Below are 18,846 nucleotides of genomic sequence, written 5' to 3' on the forward strand. Positions count from 1 at the left end.
TATCTCTGTTCATTCCTTTCTGCTGGGGCAGTGTCTCTTCTGTGTGGATCAGCTACGCTCATAAGCCCGACATGATTACCCTGTGTCTGCAACACATTTATTAATGACCTCCCCCAGTTCTAACAGCCAAGAAGGCCCCCAGGAGAGGCCATAAGAAGCCAGATTTCCCATCGCCAAGATAGTCTCTGCAGTCTAGCTTGTAATCAGTGCTTGGGTGGTAACAATCTCAAGGAATAACAATCATTAACACATGAACGTTGAATACCGTTTGTTTCTCTGATTCCCCGGCTGTGCTGAGCTGTAATGAAAATTGTTTTCTCTCCAAAGCATAAAAAAAAGATCTTGTGTCACCTGGTGTGTTCACAGATGTGCTGATTAATTGTAACCTAGAATTATGTCACAGCGACCAAGCCCCCAGCTTGGCTCTTGGGCAAGACGAGTTCCTTGCTCACTCTGGGTGACCACGACCCGGGCTATGGGCCTGAGGTGGGGTCATGTCTGACAGATGGTTCATCAGTGCGTGTGCCCAGAGACCTAATCACTCAAGACCCCTGGCTGGACTGTCAGACCCTGGCCTTCCCCCTCCTTAAGGGAAATTTTTAAATCCAGGCCTTTCTAAGCCGAATGCCTGTGATCAGGCCACCCAGCGGCACTCATGATACAGCAATTCTTGCATGTCAGTGAGCCTGAGACCTAACGGAGTGCTTATTAACTTGGAATTCCTGGGCTCCACCTAGAGAGTCAGACCCTGGGGACCCCAACCTGGCCTTAAAATCTGTATTTTCATAAGCCTCCCAGATGGTGCGGATGCAAGTGTCTGCAGAGCGTCCTTAGAGAAATGCAGTCATAGCTCACTGGGGCTCAGACACCAAGGGAAAGCTCCCCAAACACAGGGGGTCTGTAACCCTGCTCACAGGATGCCCAGTGGGAGAAGAGGGAGCGAGAAGGGCCCAAGTGGGGCCGCCGCCAGTCTCCTCCCTCTCTGCCACTGGAAGGGCCCAAGTGGGGCTGCCGCCAGCCTCCTCCCTCTCTGCCACTGGAACAATGTTGTTTCTGTCTGTACAGCCTGGGGACCCAGGGCACGGTCCTGGGACCTCCCTACGTGAGTTCAATCCACTTACAAGCGTGTGACCTCAGGCAGGTACTTCACCTCTCTGGCCCTCAGCTTCCTCTTCTGTAAAATGGGATGATGACAAGAAAAACAATAGTTGTTAACTCATAGGATGTCTGTGGAGATTCCACAAGTTAATGAGTGCAAAGCATATAAGAACAGCATCAAGAGCATACTAAGCGTGGAGTGCACGGTAGCTGTTATAACATTGTCTATTTTATATGGTAATGAGACAGTTACGCTCTATTCACCTCATTAGTTATAAGCTTTAATTTAGAAAATGAAGGTGCCACTATTTTATTAATTTTTTTGTTGAAATATAGTTGATTTACAATGTTGGGTTAGTTTCTGGGGTATGGGAAAGTGATTTTATATACATATATTTTTCATATTATTTTCCATTATGGTTTATTACAGGATAGAATCCCCTTTACTATATAGCAGGGCCTTATTGTGATTCTATATATATATATATAATAGTTTGCATAAACTAATCCCAAACTCCCAACCGGTACCTCCCCAACCCTCCTTCCCCTTTGCAACCACAAGTCTGTTCCTCTGTGTCTGTTAGACTGTTTCTGTTTCCTAAAGAAGTTCATTTCTGTCAGTGTTTAGATTCCAGGTATAAGTGATATTGTAAGATATTTGTCTTAGTCTGACTTACTTCACTTAGTATGATAATCTCCAGGTCATCAACGCTACTGTGAATGGCATTATTTTATTCTTTTTCGTGGCTAAATAGTATTCCATTGTGTGTGTGTGTGTGTGTGTGTGTGTGTGTGTGTGTGTGTGCCACATCTTCTTTATCTATTCATCTCTCGATGAACGTTTAAGTTTCTTCCATGTCTTGGCTATTGTGAATGCTGCTGCTATGAACATAGCGGTGCGTGTGTCTTTTTGAATTATAGTTTTGTCCAGATGTATGCCCAGGAGTGGGATTGCTGGATCATATAGCAACTCTGTTTTCAGTTTTTTGAGGAAACCTCATACTGTTTTCCACAGTGGCTTAAAGGTACCACTGTTTTTAAAAATAGTCTAAATATTAGTCCAATGGACCCATTTTATAAGTGGAGAAACTAAGGCCCAGGGGAAAGAACAGCTGCTGGAATCACACAAAAATGGAACTGACCCAGATGGGACTGAGCTTGGCATGCTCCTCCCCTCCTGGAGAAGTCACGGGGTTGGCCTTGGCTCCATCTTACTTCTCTGAGCCATATTTGGGGGGCCTCACAGGAGGTTGGCCACCACCAACCCACCCCCTTCCCCTCAAAGCCCCTGTGGACAGATTCCCTCTGTCTCCCCTTCACTCCCACGTTCAGTCTTGAAATATCATAACTAAAAAAATAAGCTCCCGCTCTGGAGATATGCAAAGAAGGCAATGGCACCCCACTCCAGTACTCTTGCCTGGAAAATCCCATGGACGGAGGAGCCTGGTGGGCTGCAGCCCATGGGGTAGCTAAGAGTCAGACACGACTGAGCAACTTCACTTTCACTTTTCACTTTGATGCATTGGAGAAGGCAATGGCACCCCACTCCAGTACTCTTGCCTGGAAAATCCCATGGACGGAGGAGCCTGTTAGGCTGCAGTCCACGGGGTCACTCAGAGTCGGACACGACTGAGCGACTTCACGTCTCACTTTCATGCATTGGAGAAGGAAATGGCAACCCACTCCAGTGTTCTTGCCTGGAGAATCCCAGGGACGGGGGAGCCTGGTGGGCTGCCGTCTCTGGGGTCACACAGAGTCAGACACGACTGAAGCGACATAGCATAGCTGGAGATATGTGGAACTTCTGGTTTACTCTTGAGCCTCCACTGACAAGTTTTCTGAGCTCAGGTGTTAATAAGAAGTTTAGGATAGAAAAGGAAGAGAGCCTTATTTTATTAGCCCTTCTCTAAAAAGATCCCCAGAAAAGCCAAAATGATCTTCAAAACTGTTCCCTGCACACACACTGTCTGGAGTTTCAGGCCAGTTTTCTGCATGGAGGCCGTGATGGGCATCCTTGAGAATGTGTAATAAGCCAGATTCCTGTGTCATTCCACCCACATTGTGCCCAAGTTGTGCTGTGCTACCTACCACTTATGAAGAAGTGATGCTGTGAACATAAAGAGACTGGTTCCAGCATGGTTGGTCCCTCTCTTGCTTGTTTCCTTTGTCCCTTGGATCAGTGAGTGGCTCTTGGAGAGCCAGTGTCATGGGCAGCCTTAGGGAGAGGCTACCATTATGAGAAACTGAAGCTTCCCATCCACAGCCATGTGAGGAGCTTAGGAGTAGTCGCTCCAGCCCCAGTCAATCAGGTCTCCAAATCAGGTCAGCACCTGCTGACCCCCTGCCTGCATGCTCACGAGGGCCTCTGAACTGGAACCACCCAGCTTAGCTGTCCCCAATTCCTGACCCATGGAGACAGTGTGGGATAATAAATATTTATTGTTTCAGCTGCTAAATTGTGGAGTACTGTGTTCCATAGGAGGAGATAGTTAATACAGGAGCTATGAGGGCTGGAGGACCAGACTGTTTATAAAAGCCAGGAGATGCCATCGAGAAGGGACGAGGGGCTTCATCAACAACCAGGGAGACTGGGAGGAAGGGATCAGAGGTCCCCAGATCCCTGGGGCGCTGGTACGTGCTGATATGTGAAGGCTTTGATGAAGATGCCAAAGCTGAAAGCCTGGATCCCTCCCCACCCTAGGGCAGGCAGCCTTCTGTCTATTGAGAGCAGTAGAGGGGTGAACAGGAAATCAAACACAGGGACTTCCCTGGTGGTCCAGTGGTTAAGACTCCACCTTCCAATGCAAGGCCAAAAAACCATAAGATAAAAAACAGAAGCAATCATTGTAACAAATTCAATAAAGACTTTAAAAAGAAGAAGGACATGCAGACCTGGTCCAGTCAGGGGAAGGGAGGATATCAGGCAAAGGGTCCCAAAGAGGATGACCCCTGCTCGATGGATGTGGTCTTGGGACCAACCCAGGCCCCTTGGAGGTAACAAGAATGGACAGAGCTGCATCCCTGTCTCTGAGGAACCCACACCTTATTCGGTGTCTCTCAGTACCAGCTGGACCCGAAAGTGCTATTCAAAAGTCCCTGTGTCCAGGGTCCCCTCCAGACCAATTAAAGCAGAGTGTCTGGGGATGAGTCTGAATATTGGCATTTTATGAAGTCATTCTAGGATATTCTGCTGTAGAGTTGGGTTGAGAATGACTAGTCTGACTGAAGAAACCAGCACAGCAACACACTCGCAGACACACACGCACACACGCACACACCCATCCTGTGACGAGGAACTTGGGTCATTTCCAAGTGAGTGACACAAAGGTAAGTGCTAGGTGTGCTTAGAGCAGCCGACATTAAAGGGGGAGGGGGGGCTCGGGGCAGCTCCCAACGTAGCTCTGGGCTCCCCTCGATTGCATCCAGCTGGACACTGCCCTTGGCAGGATTCAGAATGGGGGCAGAGGTCCAGGCAGCATCAACAAGTGAGTCTCAGAGTGACAGTCGGGGGCTGTTTAAACCTCAGGGTTGGTCTTGGGAACCAAGGGCAAACTAAGCCTGCAGTGGAGAACCCCAAAGCCCCGGCTGTGAGGGAGGGAAACAGAAGCCAACGGTCAGGTAAGGCCTGAAACAGGAGAGGTTTCATTGAAAATAGATGGTGGAAGAGGGGAGCAAACTCTCCGGGCACTAAGACTCACCTAGCATTTTACGTTCTTTGTCTGGACTTATTCCATGGAAACCCATGGGTGTTCTTATCTCCACTTGCAGGTGCGGAAATGGGGTTAAAAGAGGTTAAACCCATGGGCCTGAAAAAGCCCAGGACCCATGGAATAGGGTTGGTGCCAGAGCTGTGCTCAATAAACCTGGCTGGGGACATCTCTGGCTGCCTCGGGATCTGCTGCTGAGGCCTCGAGACAGCCTGCAGTTCCCCAGAGGAAGGCCCAGAAGCAGCCAAGGGCTGGTTGGGAAACCGGGAATGACCGGTGCTTCTGGGTCTTTCCTGGCAGCAGGGCATTCTCTCCTCTGCCATCCATGCTGCTACTTGAGCTAGGGCACAGCTCCAGAGCAATTTCTCTGCCCTGTGAGCGTCCCTTCTCACCACCCTCCCTCCCCACCCATGCCGTTTAGGCAGCCACGGTCCCTTGATTTGTCTGTTCATCATTGGTTCACCCTTGTATTCAGTGTTTATGAGCACCCATGGTACTCTGGACCCGAATCCACTGACCTGGGAGAGAAGAAAGCATGGCACCTACGGTGGTGATGGGCTTCCGAGATGGTGGTAGTGGTAAAGAGCCCTCCTGTCAATGCAGGAAACATAATGAGGCCTGGATTCGATCCCTGGGTCGGGAAGATCCCCTGGAGGAGGGCACGGCAGCCCACTCCAGTATTCTTGCCTGGAGAATCCCATGGACAGGGGAGCCTGGTGAGCTCTAGTGCATAAGGTCACACAGAGTCAGACACAAGTGAAGTGACTTAGCGTATGGGTGATGCCGGGGCTGGGCACAGAGGTTGGAAGGAAGCAAGAAGGAAGGCTTGGAGAACGGACCAAGGACTTGCTCCTGGGGGAGCAGAGAGTAAGACCCCAAGGGAGTAAAGGGCTTCTCCACGGCCACACAGTCACAGCATCAGATAGATGACCGAGTCAGTGAATTTGGGGAAAAGTGACGTTGCGACTCAGCGGGGAGGAGAGAGCAGTCCGTGAGATACGAGAAACACAAGGCAGCCTTTCTAAGACCACGTGACCTCTCTTGGCTTGAAAATTCCAGTTCCCAGCAGCAAGATCATAAAACTCCTTAAATGGTCTTTTGTAAATGATATGGGATCCCATTCAAAAAAAAAAAAAAAATCCATAATTCTTGGTCATTAAGCCAATGTCCTGGAAAGATTGATATGGGCAGTATAAAGGTCCAAGGGGTTGACTAGGAAAGACTCGGTGTGGAAGATCGCTTAGGCTTATCAGCCTCCTGTCCCCAAACAAAGCTTGCCCTCTGCTGCCCTTAATCCCTACCACACTCCTCCACACTTCTCAACTTTCCCAGTTAGGAATTCAGGGACTGGATTGAGGAAGCGGAAGATGTGAAGGGAAGCTGGGGAGATGGAGGAGAGAGCTTAGGGACACAGGGCCATGAACCACGTGTTCTCTGATGGTTTTAATTAAAGCTTCACTGGGGCTCTGCTGTGTCATTCACTCACTGTGTAATTATTACCAAGGCCTTTGAAGCTGGGAGTCTCAGTATTCATCTGAAAATTCTGAGCAGTCGCAGGTACAGAGGAGTGTCGAGATGGGACTAGAGTAGTATAGCATGAAGGCCAGGCTTCAGGAGCCAGAGAAAGCTTGGTTTGCATCCAGTTCTCAGCCGTGTAACCTGAGAAAGTTGTCTGTGGCCTTTTGGGACTCAGTTTCCACCTCCGCCAAATGGGAATGATGCCTGCCTGTGGGGTATGTGAGATCCTATGTGTCAAGCACCCAGCCCTGTAGGGAGACACCTCCTAGAGCTTGGACAGGGACTGATGCCTAACACAGGGGCAGAGGGGGGCCGCAACCCTCTAGGTCACTGCCTGAGAAGCGGGAGAACAGACACTAAACGGAGAACATCGTGGAGTTCTGCTCCCCAGTTTCCTCTTGCTTCCTCCCCACCTAGACCAGGGGAGGTAGGATAAGAATGCCCCACACAGTGAGTACCCATCAAAAGTTGTGAAGTTGACCTTAACTGCTCATCTGCTCCTAGGAGCTCCTCCTCATTCTTCATTCTCAGCATCGATATTGACGGACAACTCATTTTAGAATTTGTATTTTAAAATATGAACAAAAGAACCTTCACTGTTCTGAAATGAAGAAATGTTTTCTAAATAATCCTTGGCTCAAAAAGAAAATAAAAACAAATTATACATTATCTAGAAAGTAATAAAAAGGAGAACACTCTCTATCAAGGCCTACGGGACCTAGCTAAAGATATGCTCAGAGGACATTTAATAGCTTTCGATGCTTTTATGATTTCTGTGTGTGTGAAAAGTTGAAAATAATTGCCCTAAGTATTCATCCTAAGAAATTAGATAAAGAGCCATCAAATATATGAAAAACAATACAGAAGGCACGATATAATGAACATAAAATTAATGCAATAGAAAGCAACAAAAGTATTCTACCTCCACCCCAATCAGTTTCTCATCTTCTGGCATCAGACCTGCAATGTCAGCACCCTGCTCTCTTATACCCGACTCCCAAGACTCTCGTGTTAAAGGTTAGCTAAAAACAAACATCGATGAGATGCGTTTTCTTACTTTGCAGGATTGACTGATAAGACTTTGATAAAATGCAATAAGCACTGGACTGGACGACAGGAGGCGTGGAGACCCAAGCCCACCATTGTCCCCTTCGTTCAATTCCCCTCCCCGGACCTCAGCTTTCCTACCTGTGCAGGAAGAACCCGGGCTACCTGCTGGCATTGGCAGTGGCCAGCTGAACTCCATAGTGAAAAAGGATACGGTTGTTTTTTGCCATTACTTTCTTTTTTTGGCTGCACCCCATCTTAATTGTGGCTCTCCAGATCTGCACTGTGGGTCACGGGCTTCAGAGCAAGTGGGCTTAGCTTCCTCGTGGCTTGTGGGATCTTAGTTCCCTGACCAGGAATTGAACCCATGTCTCATGCATTGGAAGGCGGATTCTTAACCACTAGACCATCAGTGAAGTCCCTGTTTTTTAAAGAGAACTTAAGAATCTAGAATTGGATGTGAAATCTCCCACTTTTTCAATGTTGGCTCCCTAAAGAGGTGGAGAATAATTAGAAAGATAGATCTGTCTGGGAACCAAGTAAATCTCATCCGCAAGTCAGATTTAGCCCACAGCTAAAGATCAGTTAGCGATCTCTGCTCTGGTTTAGCCCATTTGGTGCAAAAACTCCTGCTCAAAGACTTGACTAGAAAAGTTGGAGTTCACACCAGAGACTGATGGGTAGAGCCCAGGCTCAAATACAGACTCCACACTACTCTTGACTGCACTGTTCTTCCAGCTGGAGGTCTGTTTAAAGAGAAGAGATCTGAATTTTTCCATACACTCACTCTCACACTACCTACTACTAAACTGAATTTTCCCCAACTTCTCATTTCTACAGAAGGAGACTAAAACCCAGAAATAAAAACAAGATATGCTTTCCTCCCATGCAATGGCAAGCAAGGCTAGGAACAGAACCCAGGCCTCCTAACTTCCAGTCTCGCCTTGATCTCACCGATTTCTGAAGCACTCAAAGCTCTCCCTGGCTGAGGGTTGTGTTCAGCTTATAGTGAATTGTTGAAATATCCTGTTCCCAAGCATATCTGACCATTGGAATTGTGGTCCCTAGGACCAGCCCCATAAGTCGCATCACCTTAAATCTTCTCTCTGAGGGGGTCTGACTCACCAGCCTGGCACATCACTTCTCTCCTCTGATAGATGATAAACATGACTGCAGCAGGCACGAAGCCCCGCCAGCCGCTTCTGATTTGTCTGCTAATTGGAGCCGGAGTGAGACTGGCATGGTGCCGTCTGTCGGTTAGCAAGCAGTGGGGCGAGGCAGGGTGGGGAAGGACAGAGCTGTGAGTTCAGGAGACCAGGCTCAGATCTGCTGCTTATGAGTCGTTTGACCTTGAAGAGGATGTCGTTCAAGTTCCCCAAACTTCGCTTTTCTCATCTGTGAAGTGGGAACCATCAAACCTGCCCCATAGGTTTTGCCAAAGTCAAAGGTCAGAATGGAGATTAGAGCCTAAAACAGACCCCATCCAATGACCTGGCTCAAAATCATAAATGGTGCCCATTGTCTGCATGGTACAGTCCGAAGTCAGTGCAGGCAGGTGTGATCTGGCTCAAGAAGTCTCTACTAGTGTCCCTTTGTTTTACCTGTCCCCTCTCTTGGTAAGAGCAGCTGACATTTATGCAACACTGCGTGCTAAGCTCTTTACATTCATTAACTTACGTATTCCTCCCAACACTCATATTATTTCTGACTTGACAAATCAGAAAGAAAAACAAAAGCAAGCTTGGGGGCTCAGGGAGCTTAAAGAGCTGGCCTGAAGGTTCCACAAGTGAGTGAGAGAATTGAGATATGAACCAGATATCCTTACCTATGACATCATCCCATCATCCAAGAATATTCTGGACCCCACCTCACTGCCTGTGAATTCTTCTCAAACCAGTCGCTTACTTCTCTGCCTGCATCTTTTTGCTGAAATGTTTCTCCTGCTTGGAAAGCAGTGCTAGGCAGACTCCTGCTTCGAGATCCAGTTCCCCGTCCCTCCTCCCTGGAATCACACAGGTGGGTCCTCTCTTGCCTCCCTTCTCTTGTCTTCAGAGCCTAAGGTGTGGTAGCCTGAGATAATTCTTATCGCACCAAGTGGTAACTCATGCTGTCAACGCAGCCGGGTTACTGTTCAAGTCAGTGCACTCTGCCGGCTACTATGACAGGCATGATCGCCTCAGATATTGGAAACTCTTGTTTTACCCATCTTTATATCTCTGGCCACAGCACAGCCGCAAACCTAGTAAATGCTTTATGAATCCTGTGATGGGCTTGCGGGGAGAGGGAGGAAGGGAGCCAGGGGAGGGAGAAATCGACTTAGGGATGCATTTGTTCAGTGAATAGTGTGAGGCAAAGGTCAGCAAATTATGGCTGTCTGGTTTGGCGCCATACGCAGACCATAGCCTGTTTTTGTGCAAATCGCAAGCTAAGAATGGGCTTTACATTTTAAAAGGCTGACCCCCAAAGCTAACAAGGAATATATGACAGAAATCAAACATGTCCCCAAAGCTAAGATATTTACTATCTCACCTTTTACAGAAAAAGCTTTCTGACCCCTGATCCAAGAGGGTGAACATAAGAACATCTTATAAGGAACGTAAGAACATAATAAACAAGGAACAGATGCTCCCCCGGCAGTCCAGTGGTTAGGAATCGGTCTTGCAATACAGGGTTTGATCTGTGGTCTGGGAGGACCCCACCTGCCATGGGTCAACTAAGCCCATGTGCCATAACTACTGAGACCGTGCACCCTAGAACCCCTGCTGCACAAGGAGAGAAGCCACCTCAATGAGAAGCTTGCACACCTCAACAGGAGAATGCCCACTCACAGCAGCGAAGACCCAGAGCAGCCAAAAATACAAATAAATAAAAACAAGGAACAAAGGGGGATGCTCACTCTCCAAAGAGAGTGAACTTCAGAATCTGGGTAGAAGATCAGAAAATATCAACCTTGGAAACTTAAACCAGTGAGATGAGATGAGTTACCTGCCCAGGATACAGACCAGGAGAGGGATGGTTTTTCAGTGTGCTGCCTAGAAGGCTGGGCCGGGGCTGTCCCTCTGTCTCTGCAGAGGGTCTCTGGGGAAGAAGGCATCCATCTCCAACGCAGCTACAGGAACATACACTGAAATCTTGGAAGCTGCCACCTGCCTGTCAAGAGGCAGAATTATAAACACAACTGTTTATAGAGACTAACGGAATCACTATGGCAGAGGGGAAATTAGGAGTGAGACCGCAGCCTGTGAAGGCAGAAGGGATCCCGAAGAGCTTGCCCAAGTGACCCAGGTCCCTTGAGCAGCCTTCTCAGTGAGGACTTTGGGATGAGTCCTTCCTAGTCTGGCTATGAAGATCCTGTCTCTGGGACCTTCCTGGAGGTATGGTGGTGAAAACTCCACACTTCAACTGCAGGGGCTGCAGGTTCGATCCCTGGTCAGAGAACTAACATACCAGTTCAGTTTAAATTGGATCTAAAAATCCAATTCAACTTAAAAGACAAAAGGTCCTGTCTCCCCCTTTGTTTCAATATACTGTTTCCTAAAGGGGCATTTGAGGACAATTGGACCCCTACAGGGAAGCTGATATGTCCCGTCCAGCTGGTGTGTTGACTTCTATTTCCCCAGTGTAACAACCAAGATGACCAGGCACAAGCTGTTTGTTCAGTACCTGCTGCATACCAGGTGCTGGGTCAAACATGTTTGATTTACATTATCTCAGAGCTGGGCATTATTATCCCCATGTACATCGGAGACCCCTGAGGCTCAGAGAGACCAGTGAGTCTACCCAGGGGCACACAGCTATAAAGTAGCAGATATAAAGAATCAAGGTTGGTTCCAATCCCAAAATCTGTGGTTTATTGGCTCTGATGCCTGATTCTTTTCATAATCACACACATACCCACCCACCCACACACACACACACACACACACCAATATCTCAGTTCTTTGTCCAGTCTCAAAGTAGAAGTCTGTCTTCTACTCCTAGCCCCCAACATCCTGGGATCCTGCCCTAACCCCAGATAGTGTAACTGGAAACTTTAATACCTGTATCCATTTTGTCAAAATCTATTGGTCACATGATAAATGCAGAGATAAAACAGAATTCAATCACTTTCTCAAGGAGCTTAAGGTCTAGTGAGGACAGTAGACAAATAAACTATCTACTAAGACGCAGAGTGGTGAGTTGCTATCATGAGTCAGGACTGTTAGTTGCCCTGGTGCTGACGTAGCCTAGGCCTTGGACCTTGAGCTCCCAGTGGGCTTCCCTGAGAAAGTCACACCAGCTAGAAAGAGTCCACAGACTAGGGAGAAAAGGGTTAGTAGGCAGACCAGCCAGATGGATCAGGATGTGCTAAGGCTGGAAGGCTAGCAAGATTTGATGTCTAAAATTCATTTCGATCAGACAGAGCTTAAGTTGAACATGAGGAAGTAGTGGAAGCCAGGTCACAGAGGGTCTTTGCAGCATGCTGAGGGAGTTAATGACAATCAGACACCACTAAATGGTTTAACTAAGAAGTGATACAACCAGAGTTGTAAGTTTACAAGAACCTATGGCATCGTATATCGGCTTCCCAGGTAGCCCAGAGGTAAAGAATACACCTGTCAATGCAAGATATGTAACAGACATGGGTTCAGTCCCTGGGTTGGGAAGATGCCCTGGAGGAGGAAATGGCAACCCACTCCAGCATTCTTGCCTGGAAAATTCCATAGACAGAGGAGCCTGGTTGGCTACAGTCCATGCTTTCACAAAGAGTTGGACACAACATAGCGACTGAGCACACATGCATGGCATCATATGGGGAATGGATTGGGAATAAAAAGAGATCGGTTAGTCACAGATGAAGATATTTAAACTGGCGAAGAAACAGAAGCATGGAAAGAAGGCTAATTGCAAGATAGTTGGATGAGAACTTCCTTGGAGGTCCAGTAGTTAAGACTCCACCCTTCCAGTGCAAGGGATGCAGGTTCGATCCTTGGTTGGGAAACTAAGATCCCATTTGCTGTGCAGTGCAGCCCAAGGAAAAATGACAGCTGGTGATAGAATCAATAGGCTGTTATTGGATGTGAGAGGTGAAGGAGGGAGAGGAACCTAAGTCAGCACCGTGCCTGGTCCTTGGCAGCTCTCCTTCTCCTCCAGAGCACTGAACTTGCCTCTACATCCCCAGCCACTGATTGGGCCTCACAATTAGCACCCTGACCTTAGTATTATACCTTCCTAGCACTAGAGCTGACATGCCCTGCCCGCCATATTGAACTGCCTTGCCAACTATCACCAAACTCAAAGTTACCAACTCATGTTCAATGTCCTCTGTTAAACTCCTTGCCACTTCCTGGACCAGCCATGAATCAGGCTATTTCCTCAATCCCATCCTTCCCAGTCCAGCTCTCCTCACCTTCTCCACTGAGCCAGGCTTTCCATATGCAACCACCCATCCCAGCTCCCAGGCAGCCAGCTCCGCCCTCCACCTCCCACACCACCACTTGAAAGCTGGAAAAGAGGGCTAATGTGGTAGGTTCAGAGGCTCTTGACGGCTAGGAACAATGGACCTGAACCAACAAGATGAAATTTAGCAGAGATAAATGTCAAGTCTACATACTGAGCCCAGGAATCAATCACAAGACAGGATGGGAAGAGCTGATTTGCCATAATGATAAAGGCAACATCTAGGGGAGCGGCTGATTAGCTGGCCAAAAGCCAAGGAGTTACCGAGCGTGTGAGACAGAAGCTGCATTAAGAAAGAAACATAGTCGGAACACAATCTGAGGCCAAATCAGCAGGAGTAGAGTATCCAGGTTAAGAAAGGTAGCTCCGACAGCCAGGATGTTTCTAAATCCCAAATAAAACACAGTGTTCATAGACCTTCCTGGTGGTCCAGTGGCTATGACTCTAAGCTCCCAATAGAGGGGGCCCAGATTCAATCCTTGATTGAGGAACCAGATCCCACATGCCACAAATAAGACCTGGCACAGGCAAATAAAAATAAATAAAGCATTCAGCTATTGCACGACCATACAAGCATGTTCGGAAGAGTAGCAGAAATGAGGTGGTGAATATCTGCAAACAAATTCAAGCAATATACAAGAGAAGGGATGGAAAGATGGTTGTCAGACCCTGGTGCTCAATGAATGCTAACTACTGCACATTATCGGGCTTCCCTGGTGACTCAAGCAGAAATAGATATTTTTCTGTCCTTTATCAAGCTCCAAAATCACTGCAGATGGTGACTGCAGCCATGAAATTAAAAGATGCTTACTCCTTGGAAGGGAAGTTATGACCAACCTAGATAGCATATTCAAAAGCAGAGACATTACTTTGCCAACAAAAGTCTGTCTAGTCAAGGCTATGGTTTTTCCAGTGGTCATGTATGGATGTGAGAGTTGGACTGTGAAGAAAGCTGAGCACCGAAGAATTGATGCTTTTGAACTGTGGTGGAGTCCCTTGGACTGCAAGGAGATCCAACCAGTCCATTCTGAAGGAGATCAGCCCTGGGATTTCTTTGGAAGGAATGATGCTAAAGCTGAAACTCTAGTACTTTGGCCACCTCATGTGAAGAGTTGACTCATTGGAAAAGACTCTGATGCTGGGAGGGATTGGGGGCAGGAGGAGAAGGGGACGACAGAGGATGAGATGGCTGGATGGCATCACTGACTCGATGGACGTGAGTCTGAGTGAACTCCAGGAATTGGTGATGGACAGGGAGGCCTGGTGTGCTGCGATTCATGGGGTCGCAAAGAGTCGGACACGACTGAGCGACTGAACTGAACTGAACTGAACTGGGGACACAGTGGTAAAGAACTTCCTGTCAATGCAGGAAATGCAGGTTCAATCCCTGCATGGGGAAAATATCCTGGGAAGGAAATGGCAACCCGCTCCAGTATTCTTGCCTGGGAAATCCCGTGGACAGAGGAGCCTGGTGGGCTCCTCTGACCATGGGGAATGCAAAGAGTTGGACACAACTTAGCATCTAAACAGCAACAGCCATTATTTTGTCCCCTTTCCCAATGGTCTAGTTCCTAGGGGATTTTTCTGCAGTTGAGGGTCTGCCCCTTGGAAAGGCCAAAGCTCCACCACCTTCCTTAATGGTCCGTTTCTCTTCCTCCTGATGGGAATGGGAGATGGGGGCTGGTGCCAGTGCGTCTGAACTGTGGTCCTTTAGTCTCAGGTTCCTGAAAGGCTGGGGGGTGGGGCGGGGAGGGGGTGGTCAATATAATGGGTCTCTTGTGGAGCATCCTGATCCTGGAATGTGGAGCTGGGGGTGTCCTTAGAGCTGAATCACAAATGAAGGAAGGAACTGATTCAGGAGAGGACTGTGGCTATCTGAAGGTCACTGATTTTTAAAAGTAAATTCATTATTTGGTTGTGCTGGGTCTTAGCTGTGGCACTCGGTATCTTTGACCTTCGTGGTGGCAGGCGGCATGTAGACTCTTAGTTGTGACACGTGGGATCTCTTTTTATTTGCAGCCTGGGAACTCTTAGTTGCAGCAGGGGAGATCTAGTTCCCTGACCAGTAATTGAACCCAGGCCTGCTGCATTGGGAGCCTGGAGACTCAGCCACTGGACCACAGGGAAGTCCCTCAGGGTCACTCATTTTGATTCTGCCATCCAACTATCTTGCAGCAGAGCGGGGATTAGAGTTGAGGTCAGTCCAAAGTGCTTCCTGACCTCTTTCCTCCTACTGCAACCACTCACTGACCTCCAAGGGGTTGCAATCAAAAAAAAAAAAAAAAAAGCAGCAGCTTGTATAGGCTATGGGGGCCAGCAGCAGAGGACACAAGATAAGACTGAACCCAAAGGCCCTCTTTCATCAGCACAGTCACCGCTGTTACTAGGGGGGCGAAGCGAGTCAGCATCTTGGCCGATTTTCCTGGGGTGCTCCGACTCCCCGGAAAAACCTTGATCCACCCCCTCACCGCAGCCTGCAGAAGCAGATAGGATGTGCTCCCAAAGCTCAGTATAAGCTGAGCCTCCCCCACCCGGCTCCCTCAGGGGCATCCCTGCTTTGGTCTCCAGCAACAGCAACCCCAGACCAGGTATGAGATGGAGGAAGCAAAGTGCTGCCTTTAATGACCTTACTTCTTTTCTCATCACAAGTTTTAGCTTCAATAATCCAGCAATTTTACCATCATCACCATCATTTTCCCATCCCCCACCCCTGCCATGGGCACAGCACCACAAGGAGCACACTTTATAAATCACATGTATGTCCATCATCTCCTCTGACCCTCACAGTCACCCCGTCCGGTGGCCCATGGGGATGCTGAGGCCCGGAGAGGCTTCGGGTCTGGCGGGGCTCAAGCCGGGTCTGGCTGACTCACAAGGTGTTATTGGTTTTGCTTCCTCGGGAAAACTGTATTTCTCAAGTGCGCCTTCCCTGAGTTACAAAGTACGTTCATGAAAGAACTGCAATTTCCCATTTTTGCAGTTCTAGGATAAAAGGCTCACCTCAGATCTACCAAAAAAAAACAAGGAGGAGGGACATGGGGTATTGGAACACACACAGACCGGAGGCTAATCAGGGGTTACTCTGCTTGAATGACCAGAGAATCAAAAGGTCACAGAAGAAAACAAAGAAATAATTGAGGCTAACCCATTTTGAAGATGTCAGCACCAGGAGCCAGAGGAAAAAGGCTTATTCCACAGAGTCATAGAGCTGTTTAGTGGCATGATTGGGATTATAACTTGCATCTCTGGGTTGCCGCTGTTCCATGAGCCTGGAATTGACCCACTCCGGTGCTCTGGAATCTATTGGCTATAGTCTGCCGCTCTCCTGGGAGTGTTTAGGACTGGTTAATTGCCCTTGTCTTCTGCCTGGAGCTTTGTTGTTGTTCAGTCACTCAGTCGTGTCTGACTCTTTTCGAGCCCCTGGACTGCAGCACGCCAGGCTTCCCTGTCCTTCACCATCTCCCAGAGTTTGCTCAGACCCATGTCCATTGAGTCAGTGGTGCCATCCAGGCAAGCCTGGTTTGGAAGCCCCCTTTATGCTGAGCTGTGCTGTACCTTCACATTTCCACACACCTGGAGAAGGTGGGCAACATCTTTCCAGGCCTCCAGGGTACCTGAGCTGTGTCTATGTCCCCTCCCACCACGAGGGCAGAAAAGGAACACCTACCTAAGGTCCCCACTGCACCTTTCTAGGATGGCACCCCACCTCGCTCTTGCCAACCCATTTTTCAGGAACTGGGTCCTCTATGCTTGTTCTAGGACACCATTTGTAGAGTATCTGTGTCCACATAATGTCATCTCTGACCCTGCCATTCCAGTCCTGTCTTGTCCATCCCCTTTGCATGCCCCTCCCCACCTAGATTTAGACAATAGCTGGAACTCACTGGATTGGCCATCCCCCACTGGGGTATCATCTCTTGGCATCTGCCTTCACCTGTAAGGACTCCCCTTCTCCTCTCACTCTCACCATTCAGTCAGCAAATAGGCAAAGCCATCGGTCAAGGACACTCAAGCCCAGTCTTTCCCAGTGTCAACGTTCCTGTCATTGACCCTCGCAGCCCCCTCACCACCCCTCACCTGCTTGCCCCACCCGTCCACCCAGTGCCACAACTACGCAGAAGAACCCAAAGCCCAGCCTTTAAAATACAAGCTCTGAGGAGCTAATTCTTCAGCCTGTCCTATGACAAAAAAGGAGGTGAAGTTCCCCGGTCAGATGAATTTGAAAAACACTAGATTAAACAGAAGGTCAGCAAGATTCTTTACTGCAGAATTTAAACGTGTTCTCCAAGCAAATAATATCGAGTACAATGTTTGTAACACAAATTTGACCATCCCGAAAGACCAATGTCTCCTAGAAATACATTTGAGGGAGCATTTGTTTAACTTCTTCCTGGGCACTAACACTGATGATTTTTAACTTTTTACCTTATATTGGGGTATTGCCGATTAACAATGTGGTGATAGTTTCAGGAGGACAGCAAAGAGACTCCCCCATATGTATACATGTATCCATTCTCCTCCAAACTCCCCTCCCATCCAGGCTGCCATGTAATAACCCTGATGAGTTTTGACACTGCCACTTACCTGCTGTGTGGTTTCAGGCAAGTCACTTTCCCTCTCTGGGCTTCAGTTTCGTCATCTGTAAAAGCAAACAAATAAAAGCAAGGTGGGGTTTGGTTGAGAGGGTCATTTTCCAATTCCCTCCTCTATTTTCTGGCACATCCGCAACCTGGCATTAGGTCAGCGGGAATGCTCCAGATTGAGAACAAGGCAGGGCTAACAAGACGCGAACACGAGACACAATGGATGGCTTTGTGAGTGGCGGGGGTGATTTATAAATGGTGAAAGTAGGTTTTATTTAGCTGGCATCACATGGCGATTAATAGCACTGAGAATCCCCAGGGACTGAGAAAAACGCGTAGCTCAGTGACAGATGAGGCAGAGGGAATTCCACTGGGGACTCGGGTGCCTGCAGCGGTTCATGCAGATCAGGTGGACTTGCAGAAGCACTGAGGTGTCAAGACTCCCGGTCTCTTCCAGCTCATGCAACACCACACTGACACTGAAACAAGTGAATTAGGGCCGATATTATGACTGAATTAGGGCAGTCTCAGAGAGTGCTGTGGAGAGAAGCTGTCAAACACGTTCGTGTACCACATGGAACACGGGACCAATTGGATTTTGAGGTCCCTTCCAGCCCTAAGCTTCAGAGATTCCTTTGAGTGCCTTCTGGGTACAATGTGCTATTCTAGACACAGAGGAGAAAACGAAAAATGAAGAAAACACAACCCCTACCATTATGGAGTGTATATAATATTTCTCAAATTATATCCCAAGGAATATCTTTCCTTTAGATGTTCTGACATAAGAGTTGTTTTATTTTCATCAAATGGGCTTCCCAAGTGGCTCAGTGGTAAAGAATCCGCCTCCCAATGCAGGAGGCCTAAAGAGATGTGGGTTAAGTCTCTGGATAGAGAAGATCCCCTGGAGGAGGAAATGGCAACCCACTCCAGTATTCTTGCCTGGAGAATCCCATGGACAGAGGAGCCTGGCGGCTAGAGTCAGGGGTTGCAAAGAGTTGGGCATGACTGAGGGACTGAGCACACATTATCATCAAATGAGCTACAAAAATATAGCACACATATCCTCTACGCCCTGTAACTCTCAATCTGTATCAACCTGATAAAGACTCTGAGAAGTCCGGCAGGAAACCTGCCTCCTGGTTAAACAAGATTTTTCAGATGTATTTGGCCATGGATCTCTCTTGTCTGAACACCTAACAGCTCACAGGACCACTGCTGCTCGAAAGAGGAATCACAGCATATCAGACCCAAAATGGACATAAAAGGGACTCACTCTTGGGTCAGGTTCCATGCTTTACAGATAAGGAGGAGCCATTCTGTAGGCTATTGTAATGACCTGGGATTTTTTTAGGTGGCAGTCCATGAGGTCATGAAGAGTCGGACACGACTGAGCAACTTCACTTTCGATTTTTACTTTCATGCATTGGAGAAGGAAATGGCAACCCACTCCAGTG

Source organism: Bos indicus, chromosome 19 (assembly GCF_029378745.1).
Source record: "Bos indicus isolate NIAB-ARS_2022 breed Sahiwal x Tharparkar chromosome 19, NIAB-ARS_B.indTharparkar_mat_pri_1.0, whole genome shotgun sequence".
Taxonomy (NCBI): Eukaryota; Metazoa; Chordata; class Mammalia; order Artiodactyla; family Bovidae; genus Bos; species Bos indicus.